This window comes from Numida meleagris, chromosome Z, assembly GCF_002078875.1.
Source record: "Numida meleagris isolate 19003 breed g44 Domestic line chromosome Z, NumMel1.0, whole genome shotgun sequence".
Classification (NCBI taxonomy): domain Eukaryota; kingdom Metazoa; phylum Chordata; class Aves; order Galliformes; family Numididae; genus Numida; species Numida meleagris.
The window spans coordinates 69419323-69433936 of NC_034438.1; the positions used below are offsets into that span (position 1 = coordinate 69419323).

General features: G+C 42.4%; 1 long non-coding RNA gene across 1 annotated transcript; it reads right to left on the bottom strand.

The window, feature by feature from the left end:
• LOC110390010 lies at nt 267–12064 on the bottom strand. The gene is made up of 3 exons (XR_002433492.1): nt 11892–12064; nt 1861–1992; nt 267–758 (listed from the first exon to the last, which is right to left on the bottom strand). It is a non-coding gene; the product is annotated as an uncharacterized LOC110390010 (long non-coding RNA).

Sequence of the window (14614 nt, forward strand, 5' to 3'; positions counted from 1 at the left end):
AGGGCAGTTCTGGATGTGCAATCTAATTAACTGCAGGAAGACACAGTACGGTGAATAAACAAACAACACGACAGCTTACAGCTTACCATCCATATTATTTTGTTTCTTTTAAGCCATATGCCTAGTAACATTTTCCTTACTTTGCATATATACAGTCAGTTATATAAATGCTTTTTTCTGTTTCACTGTGTAAATGATGGTTTATCTATCCTTGTTGTTTTTTAAATTAAATGTTCTACTAAAGAAAAATGCTGAAAACAAACAAAAAAGCATATATATTTTATTAATTTACAACCAATGTCACAGTACAACAGTAGATGTGCAAAGCATCACGCAGCTCACAATGAAGCCCTGCAAACCCACAGGCTGGCATCTCAGCTGGCTGGCAATTCCAGCCAAGCTGATTTGTTTCTGACTCTTTCTGACAGCACCACCCGTATTCTCCAGTGATGTTATTTGCAAAAGGTCTGGTCTGATTTGCCAGACATCCACAGCTACATGGAAAAATCCTGGGAAACTTGTGCAAACAGTTCTAATTCAGCATTCAGGCTCAATGACCAAGAACAGAGACTAGAATTTTAATTGCAGGAACTATCTGGAGATTTTTGTTTCTGAAGGACCAAATATGGAGCTGAGCCCACTACATAGGGCAGCACTGATGACTCATGCTTGTGTTTTAAGTGCAGTACTGTCTATTCCACAGGCCTGGCAAAGCCCATTAAGGCAAAAGACCTTAACGATATTCAGTCTATGAGAACCTGTGAAAAAAAACAATTGAATTAAAAGCTGGTAGAGCACCACCTTTCTGCTGCCTTGAAGGCAATTAACCCAATAAGCTGTGTATTATACATGAAATAAAGCCAGCTTGCATTCAGGGAGGGAGCACTATTAATCCTTTCTGCTGGAATTAAGTTCTGCTCAGAGGTTTAGCTTGTAGGAAGCTCTTGCTTCAGCTGCTTTTTCTAGCCCTCCTATGAGACTGCTAGTAGCAGCTGGTGGAGACCTGTCCTTCCAACTAGAGACCACAAAAATATCTCAGATATCACAAGATCGTTGTGTTTGGCCAGCTGAAAGCCTCCATCTTCTGCAGTAAATCTGAATCACTGGCAAACATTCAGTGTCATGGGTCTGACTTGCAGAATCAAACTCCATTACCCGAGATTAGGTTCTAATGCAGGTATGTTTATTACAGTGCTGCGCCCACACCAGATGCGAGGGGGGTCACCACCCTGCCAAACTGGCATCCCCACGGGCAGAAATGTTAGATATTTAAAAGCCAAGCTTATACATATTCAGCAGGTTTCCAGGGAGCCATCTACATATTCAGCAGGTTTCCAGGGAGCCATCTACATATTCCATCATTTCCTGGGAATTCTTTTGCATATCGTCCCTCCCCCTGGCGCATGCATTGTAGCTCCTCCTGGTGGTCATTAGATGAAGGCTCGACGTCTTCATCACTGCCCTTTTCACCCCACTGCTGCTTTGCAGAGTCACTCCAGCTTTGGCCGGTTCCTTGTGCTGGTCCCTGCTGATAATGGAGTTTCGCCAAGTTCCTTTTCTTATCTTGCCTTACATTCTACTTACCCCAGCCCCATGCAATAGTTAACCCTTCGGTTGCCCCTTCTAACTCAGGTCAGCCACAAGACATTTCACTGGCAAACCTAGAGCAAAATCTGGGACCCTAATTTCTACTTCAGTATTGTAGCCGGCTTTCCTTGATACTAAGCAAGGCTTGCACCTTCAAAATACCACAAAGTGATGGGAAAAAACTTCTAATATACAGCTTACACCTGGCCAGCTTTGATTGGAATTTGGATGGATTGTTTCCTGAAAGCCACAGAAAAGCAATCTTTATTTTACCTTTAGAGTATGCTTATCCTGAGATCTGAGCATCTGACGTGTCCTGTGGATTTGGTATATTTTCTCTTGGACCCTGTTGTTACTCTGGTGGACAATCCGTTTGGAGCAGTCTTAGTGCAGTTCTGCTGGCAACTATGGGCAAAGGAAAAAACAGTGAAGTGCCAAAGTAATCCTCTTGTTTCTTTGCTCCATCTTCTCACAAAGCTCAAGTGATCAGGTGCACTGAGAGTCAGTCTGCCTGCTGGGGTCTATTTAGGGACCGGGAAGATCAGAGCTTCTCCACAAGTCAATTATCGGTACCAGATAAATTTAAGCATTCGCAATTTAAGATTTTTTTTTCACCTAACATAGTTGATTTCCCTTGCATCATGGTATGCTCTGAAATTTCATTTGGGGTAGGGTGAGGTGAGGCAGTTCTTCATGATAAGCCTTGCTCTTTCATACCAAAAGCTCAGTATACAAATACATTAGCAACATTGACAGTGGGATTGAGTGCACCTTCAGCAAGTTTGTGGATGACACCAAGCTATGAGGTGCAGTCAAAATGCCTGAGGGATGGGATTCTGTCCAGAGAGACCTAGACACACTTGAGCAGTGGGCCCAGGAGATCATGAAGTTCAGTAAATCCAAGTGCAAGGTCTTGCACCAGGGTCGTGGCAACTCCCACTACCAATACAAGCTGGGGGATGTAAAGATGGAGCACAGCACTGCTGAAAATAACTCAGAATATTGATGGATGGCAAGCTGGACATGATCCAGCACTGTGCCCTCTCAGACCAAAAAGCCAACCTTATCCTGAGCTGCATCAAAAGAATCACGGTCAGCAGGTCAAGGCAGATGATCCTGCCCCTCTGCTCTGCGCTGGTGAGGCCTCACCTGGAGTGTTGCATCCAGATGTGGAGTCCTCAGTACAGAAGACATGGACCTGTTGGAGCGCATCCAGAGGAGGGCCACACAAATGATCCAAGGGATGAAACACCTCTCCTGCAAGGACAGGCTGAGAGAGCTGGGGCTATTCAGCCTGGAGTAGAGGTAGCTCCATGGAGACCTGATAATGGCCTTTCAGTGTCTTAAAGGGGAGCCATAAGAAACAATGGGACAGACTCTTTAGCAGGGTCTGTTGTGACAGAACAAGGGGAAATGGTTTCATACTAAAGGAGGGTATATTTTGACTGGATATAAGGAAGAAGTTTTTACAATAAGGGTGATGAGGCACTGCATAGGTTGCCCTGAGGGGTGGTGGATGCCCAGTCCCTGGAGACTTTTCAAGTTCAGGCTGGATCGGGCTCTCAGTAACCTGATCTAGCTGTGGTATCCCTGTTCATCACAGGGGATTTGGATTAGATGACCTTTAAGGATCCCTTCCAACTCTAAGGATTCTATGATTCTATGATTAGAAGACTCGGAGAATGGAGAAAGGAGAAAGGAGAAAGGAGAAAGGAGGAGCTGAGCTAGAGATATTCAAGGTTATATATGAACAGACAAACAAAAAATATGTTTTTAACATCCATTTGGCCAGTTTGGGTTAGTTTTCCTGGATCTGTGCCCTCCCAGCTCCTTGTGCTCCCCAACCCCCACACTGGTAGGGCAGTAAGAGAAGGTGAAATGATCTTGCCTCTGTGGAGTGCTGCTCAGCTACAATTGAATTATCAACATTTTTTTTTCCTAAAGGGAAATCATAGGACCTTATGAGCTATGGTGAAGAGAATTAATTCCATCTTGGCCAAAAACAGACAAGTCTCAGGCAAGTCACTGCTTCTAGAAGTTCCATATGTTTTGTGTATATACAGATGAAAAATAGAAATAAAAATAAAAAAAGCAAATAAGGCAGACCAGCTTCTTTTCTAAAAGAACCAACACACAACTATCAGCAGTATCAAGGCATTTATCTCTCAGTAGTACAGCTTTCTGGCCTGGAGTAAGTCACACGCTTGGCCTAGTGACTTGAAGCCTGCTGTATTCTTCTTTTCTTTCCTTCTTTCATGACCATTATGTCTAAACAGCATTCCTAATCCTTGTATAGTCTCTTAAACTCCTTCTCAGATTGCAGGTCCCTTACTCTCACATGGCCCAAATCAGTGCTTAGCCAACAAAATGTCCTCTAGTGTGTGAAAAACACATACTCTTGAGGGGAACAGAAATGCTCTTTTCTGGCAAGTGACAGCATAACCAAGCAGCCTACAAGCTCTGTGAGAAGGAACTCTCAGAGGTACTCTCAGGCTTCCTTTGAGGAAAAAATAAGATAAAGAACATGTGTTTTCCTCTATGTACCACATTTTCATGCCCTACTTACCCAGTCTTCCTTGTGACAAACTGATTTTGTATGCAAAAAAGCACTTCATTTTACACCTGTACACCTCTGCCTTGATCCAGGCACATGCCAGAGGGATATGTGGGTCAGCACGCCGATTACACCAGAGCAGAAGGAGCACAGCTCATCTGTCAGACCACAGCACGTGGAGAGAAACAGCCATACGAGGTATATGATTAATGCATTTCCACACCGAGTCCTGGTTGCAGTGTTTTGGTCAAAGCCTGTCCCCCTGGTGGGAAGGGAATTATATCCATCGTAACTGCTCAGCTTTCGTATATATCTCAACCTCTACAGTGTCCAAGCACTTCATCACATTTAATACAGTTATTTCATAATTGCACTGTGGCGGAAAATTGGCATCTTAAATGGAAAGGGCAAATTCTGTCTGAGGAGAGGATTTGAGTATTCAGCTCCAGTAAGTCTCCAGCTTAAAAGCTCTTCTTCAGAAAAAAAAAATGAATGCAACAGAGCTGTACTTCCTAGGCTTCTTTCACAGATCATCATATCCATTTTACTGAAGAGACAGTTGAGGAAAAAAGACTTCAATTCACTGAGATCTTACCAGATCAGGTCTCTTTCTAACTTATTTTTCCAAGACATATATAATTATATATATATTTTTTTTCATTCTGTGGGTAGAAAACAGGTTTGTCAGTTTTTTTTGTTTGTTTGTTTGCTTTCCATGTCACTGTCAAAACTTTTAGGAGATAGCAGCAAGAAGAATTAGTTAGCTTTCTTAAAAAAAAAAATAATAATAAAAAGCACTTATAAATATCAATTGCCCTTAAAATTCAATTTTGACTGCATTGTTCCTGTAGTATTTAGATGAGAAACATGGATCTCCAAACTTAGTTGTCTGAATCTCTTTCGCCAGATCGCTGCTCACTTAGGAACTCTGAAGGAGAAAGTACAAGTTCTGTTAGAACTGAAAGAATGTGCATTTGTTGCCTTTCATTCTTCTGTACGTGACCCAGATTAACCTGTTTTTTGCCATACTGCACTCTTAATTACACTGCCTGAACAAGTCACAAATGAACTATTTGTTTAGCCCTGGAAGATACAGAATACAGGAGATTCTAAAAATGTCAGGAATGTATTTTCCTAAGTTTTAAATAACTGACAACTGTGGGAACACACAGGGAAATCTCATCCCATTTTAACTTATATGCTCCACAGCCTCAGTGGATATATCAGTTCCTTAGTATAGGAATAGTATATATTAGTATATATTACTTAATTAGTATATATTTTCTTCATATAGATAAGCTGTGTTGGAGATGGGAGGAGGCAGGAAGAGGACTGTGCCTGCCTCCTGCTCCCCAAAGTCATAGATGACCAGTTACCTTCATATCTCACAAAGGACAATTTTCCCCCAGCAATGATTGATGGGGACTAATGAAGAAAACATGTATTTTCTTATCTTACAGAACTTAACTAAAGAAGGAATGTCAGAACATCATTACTAAATTATGAAAAGCTCCAAATTCTCTTGCAGTTACTTGCAGAAAAGAAAGAAAATTACATCTATAACTTGACTAAATAATAACAAAAAAGCCAAACAAAAATAAAGAGAAATGATTATACTGTAATACATAAGAAGAAATAATCTGTCAATATAATATTAAAAACAAAGGTTTACATATTTCCTCTTTTTCTGAAGCCTTTTAAAGGACTTGAAACAGGTAGAAATAATATTTTAAAAACCGTAGATTTACATTAAGTCTTGGGCCAGACAGGGAGACTTAAAACACAACTTACCACAGTGGCACAGATACTCTGTCATGCAAGAGAACATGAAATCTAGTTTCCTTTTGATAAACTATAAAATATATTTTCTGACTGGATGTAGAAGCTTTTATCTTGTCAATGTTATTTGAATGACAATAAGTGCAACAGTTGAGGTTTCTATTATGCAGCACAATTTCAGTACACAAGCAAAATGGATCTGAGTATGAAGAAATTACAGTACTTCTTAACGTAAGATACAATCCATCAAAACAGAGAAGCCAAAGACAATAATAAATGACTAAAACTTGCGTGTGCTTGATTGGTTCAAATCAAGCTGTTCATCCATATATTTAAAAGACCTAAATACTAATTTGATTTTCCTTAGCTGTAGATATATGTCAGTGTACTGCTGTGCAATTATGATCTGCATCACTGCAGATTTGTTTTAGTAAGTCTACAAGACTATACCACAGACAAAGGGAAAAGTTAATGAATAATGAATAATGGCCATTTAAAACTTCCTTGACTAGCCTTCTTTGGCTGATAATAGTTGCTTGTGCTAGTGCAACCTAGTGACAGAGACAAAAGACCAAGCTGAAACCCCAGGTTACCTGCACCACAAAAACAAAACAAAACAAAAAACAACAACAACAACAACAACAACAAAAAACAGAGGTAAAGAGCAGTGCTGGGTGGAGACTGTTGTGATGCAGTGGAACAGAGGGAAAATAAATGGAAAAATGCCATGGGCAGGCCTGAAGCACAGTTTTGCATGAATTGTATTTGAAAAGCATTTCTTTGAAAAAGACTGGTAAAGCATGAAAGCATTGAGTGGAAGTCTGCAATAGTAGCATGTCACTCTGGGCCATTTCTCTTCAATTTAAATGAACTTGAGGTGAGAGATTGCTGCAGTGAAGGATGAAAGCTTCAGGACCTGGGAGCAAAGGTTGGAATGTGGGAAAGGGAAAGGTAGTCAAGGGATTGTTTTAACCTCTAAGCGTTTTGCATGTTCTCCACCTTTTTGTTCTATCAGTGTATGAGCAACCTTCCTCTCAGCAGTTCAGTTTTTTTGTGAAGAGCATGGATTAATCTCCACTGGAAAAAAAAAACTATACCTAACCAACTGTTCTTGGAAAGGTTAGACTGCAACAGAGAAAAAGAAGGCAAAAGTGGTTTCAAGAATGATATGCTGCCTGAACCTTCTTTAAAATGCTTGAATATTTGATTTTGAAACTGCAACGGAGATAGCATAGCAAAGTAAATAGGTAACTGCTGAGCGTATTTCAATCATATCAAGACTGAAAAAAATGAACACAGCAAATTAGGGAGGAAGAGGAAAAGAAAGAATATGTTTATTTGATCACAATTGACGTTTTTAGTATCTAGGGTATGTGCGCTTTATGTTAGGGGAAATCAGACTAGATTCAGCAGGCTTCATGTATTTGAGGCTGCTGCAGCTCCTTGTCCCCAGGTCCAACCAGCAGCAAGGCAGAGCATGCATTATGAGTGGGCACATGCACAGAAACACACATGCATGCTACATGAATATGCGTATGTGGCTGGTCACAGAAATAAGCACAGGCAGACACAGAGCAGTCAAGTGAACTTGAACAGTGCCAGGTGGACTCCTCCTGCTTCCGTCTCTGCCTCAGAAGAATGGATGTCTACAACTGGGAAACACAGAATCATAGAGCCACAGAATGGTTTGGGTTGGAAGGAACCTTAAAGGATATCCAGTTCCAACTCCCTGCCATGGGCTGGCTACCAACCACCAGATCAGGATGCCCAGGGCCCCATCCAACCTGGCCTTGAGCACCTCCACGGATAAGCACCTTGATCACCTCCCGCTGCTTCTCTGGGCAGCCTGTGCCAGGACCTCTGAGTAAAGAACATTCAGGAGTATGTGTAAACGCGCAAAGTGAATTCCCCCAGCAGCTGGGCTTAAACATTAATTCCATGCAGTAGCTACACCTGGATCCCAGTCTGGATGGCCAGCTTCATGCCCGGACCGTAAGGCTGATGCTGGGAGTGGCTCAGGCAGGATGCCTCTTTCTCTGAGTTTTTGAATTTGTGCTTCTGTCAGCCTTTGTGCCACTTGCTCCTCTGCAGTGTGCACAGAACTTTTTATACTTCACTCCACAGTCTGTGGCACCTTGCATGAGTAAGGCAAGACATAGCATTCACATCTTAAATAAGGCAATTTTTTTCCTTTTTCTGAACAAGAAGAGGCAGCAATCTCAGATTGGAGCTGTAGAAACTGCAAGGTTTATTTTCTGTTGCTGCTGTATTGCTCACTTTTGATTAAACCTTTAGGTTTGTTTGCAGAATTGGCCATGTGCTCTCTCATGATTGGGGATGGGTTTTTAAAGTGAATAAGGTGCAACGGATTGCAAAAGATTAGCTGTCTGGAAGGCTATTATAATCTTTTGTGCATTGGGTACTACTCAAAAGGCAGCTCAGAATGATAACTGCTGATAGCAAGTTAATCAAAGCTCTCCATGATAAAAATTGGAAGTTTCAGTTTGTTTCCGAGTAGAAGTCTACCTCAGCAAATGTGTAACACTACCAGTCCTCTACAGCACCTGCATGGTTCAGAGAAGTGCGATCAGCTCCTTGTTCGAGCAGGTTAGAGGAGCCCCTGCAGGTGTGCACGAGTGTTGCAAACATGAAGCCTTAGCAATAAATGACCATGGAGCTCTCCTGGCTGTCATAACTGTGCTACTCCCCAGCACATTCACAGCTGTAAAAGCTGAAAATGCAGCAGAGGAAAAGCAGCATCACAAGTGTACCATTTTGCTAAGCACTGAAAGCATACTTATCCATTGGTAGATGAAACAGCAATGACAGTTGGCTATTGCCATTTGTGGAAGTGAATAAGGATAAAGTATAAGAAAATGTAGCTTTGGGGAAAAAAATAAAAAAGAAAAGAAATATCACAGTATCTCAGGGAGAAATAATGCAAATAATAGATTTCTTGTTTGTTCAAATATTTGGATGAACAGCTGCCAGAAATTAATTCCTGAATTTCAACACTAACTCACAAAAGGCCATCTTTCTTCTTGGCACAACATGTGTCAGTACTTTCACGCTTCTTGAAGCTGAGGCATTTTTGCTGTTGCTGTTGTTGTTTCATTTTATTTTCTTGACAGTTTCTTCATGTTAACTTTCATTTTCCTGATCTCTGACCTCTCTACCAATTCAAAAGAGTAAATGCAGCAGTCCTGACCATTCAGACATCTGAGTATCTCTTACTGAATAGCCCAGTTTGTAGACAGTTATTGAAACAGACGAGGAAAACCCACCCTGTGCACATTCACAGAAGAGGTCCTCTATGCCTGTCCTTTCAGTTTGTCATATTTGGAGTAACTGTAAGACAGATGTCATTTAGCCATAAGTAATTCAAATAGCTGGTAGCTACCACATGAAATCTCTCCTTGAATTAGCCCAATAATGAATTCAGCACAAAAGAAGATAAACTGGGATTTTCTTCATCAGCCACCTGTTTAGATGAGCTTTGAGAAAAATATTTGTGCTAATAGTAAAGATTACAAAGATGTCATGGACAGTAGTTTTAATCTCTCACTGCCTGTACAGACTTTTAGAGCAAGTCATTGTATGCCTACTTCCTCTTCTGATGTAATGTATTAGGTAACAACAACAACCTTAAACCGCATTCCACCCTGCCGTGTGTGACTGAAGTCCCATTATTAAAAAATGAGGTGCCCTAAGTAATCACAGATTCCCAGCTTACCAGCTTGTCCACCTTGAAGTTTGCTAGCAAATGTACACGCCATGCTTGTGGTGGTTTCACCCTTCTGGGCAGATAAATTCCTCCACACCACTCTGTCACTTCCCCTCATCAAAGAAAGAGTTGGGGAAAATGCAGTGGAAAATGGCTCAAGAGTCGAGGAAAGAACAGAGGTCACCAGTTACCACTGTGGGCAAAAGAGACTCAGCATGGGGAGATTAATGTAATTTATTCCCTATTGCTTACAGACTAGAGGAGTGAGAACTAAAACCAAATTAAAAAAACTTCTTCTCCTATCTGATCTCCTCCTCTGCAGTGGCAAAGGGGAAAGGGGGCTGCAATCAGCCCATAATGCTTCATCTTTTCCCAAAGAATCACAGAATCATAGAATCACCAGGGCTGGAAAAGATCTCTGAGATCATCCAGTCCACCCATTCACCTACCAGTAATATTTCCCCACTAAACCATGCTACTTATTACACCTTCTAAACATTTCCAGAACTCTTCCATGGATGGTGACAACCACCCAAGGCAGCCCATTCCAATGCCTGACCACTCTTTCGGAGAAGAAATTTTTCCTAACACCCAACCTGAACCTCCCCTGGCACAACTTCAGACCATTTCTTCTCATACTCTCACTAGTTATGCAGGAGAGGAGGCCAACTCCTGCTTCACCACAACCTCCTTTCAGGGAGTTACAGGGAGTGATAAGGTGTCCCTGAGCCTCCTCTTCTCCACACCAAACAATCCCATTTCACTCAGCTGTTCCCCATAAGATTTATGCTCCAGTCCCCTCACCAGCTTTGCAGTCCTTCTCTGGACACACTACAAGGCCTCAGTGTCTTTCTTGTAGTGAGGGGCCGAAAACTGAGCTCGAGGTGTGGCCTCACCAGTGCTGAGTACAGAAGGATGATCACTTCCCTGCTCCTGCTGGCAACACTATTTCTGATAGAAGCCTGTATGACATTGGCCTTCTTGGCCACCTGGGCACACTGCTGGCTCATGTTTTGCTAAGCATCAACCAACACCCCCCCCCTCCACCCACTTGGACCAGAGTGTATTCCAGACACTCTGCTCCAAGCCTGTAGCAATGCCTGGGGTTGTTGTGACCAAAGTGCAGGACCTGGCACTTGGCCTCAGCCAAGCTATCCAGCCTGTCCAGATCACTCTGCAGGGCCTTCCTACTCCCAGGCAGATTGGCACTTCCTCCTAACTCAGTGTCATCTGCAGACTTACAGAGGGTGCACTCAATCCCCCTGTCCAGATTATCCATAAAGATATTAAACAGGATCAGCCCCAATTTCAACTCCTGGGGAACACCACTCATGACCAGTCACCAGCTGGATTTAACTCCATTCTCCACCATTTCCTGGGCCCAGCCTTCCAGCCAATTCTTTACCCAGCAAAGAATATACCAGTCGAAGCCATGGACTGTCACCCGTCTCAGGAGAATAATGAGGGAGGCAGTGTTAAAGGCTTTGCTGAAGGTAGACTATGTCAACAGCCGTTCCCTCAATCTCCAGGTGGGTCACCTAGTCATAGAAGGAGATGAGATTGGTCAGGTAGGACCTGCCTTTCATGAACTGATGTTGGCTGGACCTGATCCCCTGGTTGTCCTGCACATGCTGTGTGATCTCACTCAAGCTTATTTGTTCCATAAACTTTCCCAGAACCAAGAGCCAGCTAACAGTCTTGTAGTTCCCCAGATTCTTCTAACAACCCTTCTTGTAGATGGGAAACATTGGCAAGCCTCCAATCCTCTGGTATCTCTCCAGTGGACCAGGAACACTGATAGATGGTGGAAAGAAGCTTGGCAATCACCTCCACTAGCTCCCTTAGCACCCTCCGGTGGATCCCCTTTGGTTTCGTGGACTTGTGACAATCCATGTGGAGTAGGAGGTCTCTTAACTGTTTCCACCCGAATCATGGCGTGTTTATTCTGCTCCCCATCTCAGACTTCCTTGTCAGGGAGTAGAGTGCTCCAAGATCTCTGCCACTCCTCCAGGGTCACTCCCTGCGCCTGTTCTCTCATGGGCTTCTGTCTCGATCCAATTATTGGAGGAGATGGTTTGGCATGTATATATATCTAGAGGAAGACTAAGGCAGCAAACAAGGCCAAATGTTGTCCAATGATTTATTACAAATTCTAAGCTACTAAGGAATGTGGGGAAGATGGGGCAGTTAGCGATAGTAAAGAGATAAATCCTAGCAAACAGTTTACAAAGCAGGGATAGTCACCACCTGGGATCCAGTGACGTCTTGTTGGTCCATAGGGAGGCAGCAAGTTGGTCAGCGATGTCTTGTTGACTTGCACAGCTGCAGTTTGGCAGAGGAGGTACCTGTTCTTCCTCAGAACTCTTTAGGTTTTTATCCTCTCCACAGCAGCCTTTTGGTTGCCAGAGACAGCAGCTGGTTGTCAGGGACACTTCTGTTTGGCTCACCAGGGGTGACAGTAGTTGCCAGGGGCACTCATGTTTTGTTCGTCAGGGGTGACGGTCGTTGCAGCAACATGTCCTTAGAACATGCTCTTCCCGCTGGGTAATGAGCAGTTGATCACATGGTTGTTGCATGGTGGTCCTCTCCTCTGAGACAACTCCCATAAGTCAGCTTGAATGCCCAAAAGCAACAGCCAAAAAGGTTTCTCCTGGTCGCCCAGCCACATACATTTCTCTTACCACTGTGCCCATGGTAACCATTATCCCCCCAAAAACCCCTGCCGAGCAGGTTGTGTCTTGGATGGATGTCACTGAACAAGCTTTGAGCCAGAAATTATTCCAGCTTCTTACAGCTTCCCACAGGCTGCAGCTCAGGCCCCAGAGCCAGTTCCTGCAGGTGCTCTCCATGCGTCTCCTTGTCTCCTGCATCATTTAGGTCTTCTCTGTTGGGAGATCAAATCTTGAGCTGCTGTCTCTGAGTTCTCCAAGGCTCCAATAGGTTTGTTTTTACTGGCAGGGAGATTCCAGACCAAGTGACAATGAATTATCCCCTACTGTCCTTTTTACTTCTTACTCTTAATATTTGCTTTTGGTGTTGAAGACTTCCTTCTTCCAGCCCACTTCCCAAGAGCAGCATGGGGTTGGTGATACTTGCATGAGATTGTTTTGTGATGCTCAGCTACAGCATCTTTTGCTGAAATGCTCTCTGGTTCTTGCAGAGCCATGGGCCAGTGCAGGTGCTCTTGTTACTAGCCACCAGTGTAGAGCCAGCAGTCACTTGATTCACACGAGTTGTCCCAGTAACTGGTTGGGAAACGTACATTATTCCTGCCCTGTGACTGGGAGTAGAAGATTTTACTCTTCCCCGTGGCTGGAGTTTAGAGACCCATTTGCTCTGGTAACTGAGGGTAGGACCCCATTCATTCCAGTAGCTGGCACCAGTCTCCACACATACGGATCTCACCAGCAGCTGGCATGTAGTCCTTCAGCAAAACACAGGAAAATTCATTCAGCTCAGATGCAGACAGGACTGACAGATTGAGAGCTCCTTCTTACTTCCATGGGTTGTGGTGCATGGGTTTTCTTAGCTGATGGAGTTATTTATCTGGTTAGTTCTATGATTCTACATACACATGTGGTAGAGAGTGTAAATACAGAGATTTAAGGAAAGATTTGATAAGATCCAAGAAAGCAGGACAGAACAGGGATAGGACTTGGCCAGACAAGCATGCTGATAGTCACTGTTTCCATGCAATCAGTTCCTTTACAAATGTTTGAAAAGCCTACAGAGTAATCTTTTTGGAAATTTACTTTCTGACAGTAATTCCTTAAAATATATTTTATCAGTGATAATATACCCTTTCTCTGCTAGATCTGTTAGTTATCCAGAAAAAAATAAAAAATACCCACCATGCTGAGAAACTTACGTTGTGCTGAATAAGTATGAAAAAATAACTGATATTGCTCCTTACAATGCTGATGCATAATAGACATAAAAATTCTGACTTTTCTTAGAACGTTGGGGATGAGAGATGGACAATAGTCTTTCAAGATAGTCTTTGGAATGATATAAACGACTGCTTTAACATGCTAGGAATGCAGATACATTTTTGATTTTAATTATTTCCCCTTTTGCCCAACCAAGGATGCGTCTGTCATTCCTTATGGTCTTCTTGTTAGCAGAATGTTATTACAGAGTTTGTTTCCATCACAAGATAGTACCATGGCAAATAAGGTCATGCCAATAAAGATAAATGAGGAGCTTTCTATGAAACAAATTTGCTACTTTTTTAACTGGGTTGACATCATGCCACCGCAGAAATATAGGCTTCTCCCAGTCCCAGTGATCCAACAATAGGCAGCAGACTTCGAGCTTCTCTAGTATACTATCAGATAACCATGCATCTGCAGAAGTACACATCGAAGTTAATCCCCACACAAAGTGGAAAAAATCCTGTTAAGTAGAGAAAATAATGAAATCAAAAATTCTCTCTTTTGCACAATATTGAATACCTAGGGAGTTCTGTATTTTGAATGTTTTGCAAGCTTACCCACAGGTGAGGGAGAGAAAATGATGGCAGGGATTTGCTCATTTCTACATTGACAAAATGAGTGGAATAACAAAAATGAATAGTCCACATACTGCTGTAATTTCCATAAATTTCCTACTATACCTTCATCTCTCATCAGCTGGCAAATTTACAGCAAAAATGTAGAAAGCTGGCATCTGCTTCCACTTCTTTAAAAATGGAGTATATCCCAGCTAAAGCATTTGAGCACTCTGTCGACAATTGTGAATGTCAGATTTTCCATTAAACTCAGAAAGAGCAAAACTGGGAACATTCAATCAGTTTTCTCTGTGATACTTTCTTTACTTCAGGGGTCAACACTAAGCAGGCAGATATATTCAAGAAACAGAATTTAAAAGAGTTTCAGATTGGAGTTACTAATATCTTTATAACACCTGAGGGGAATAAATTTTAAATCCCCCTTTTTTAGAACAAAATATATAACTGCAGAAGCACACAA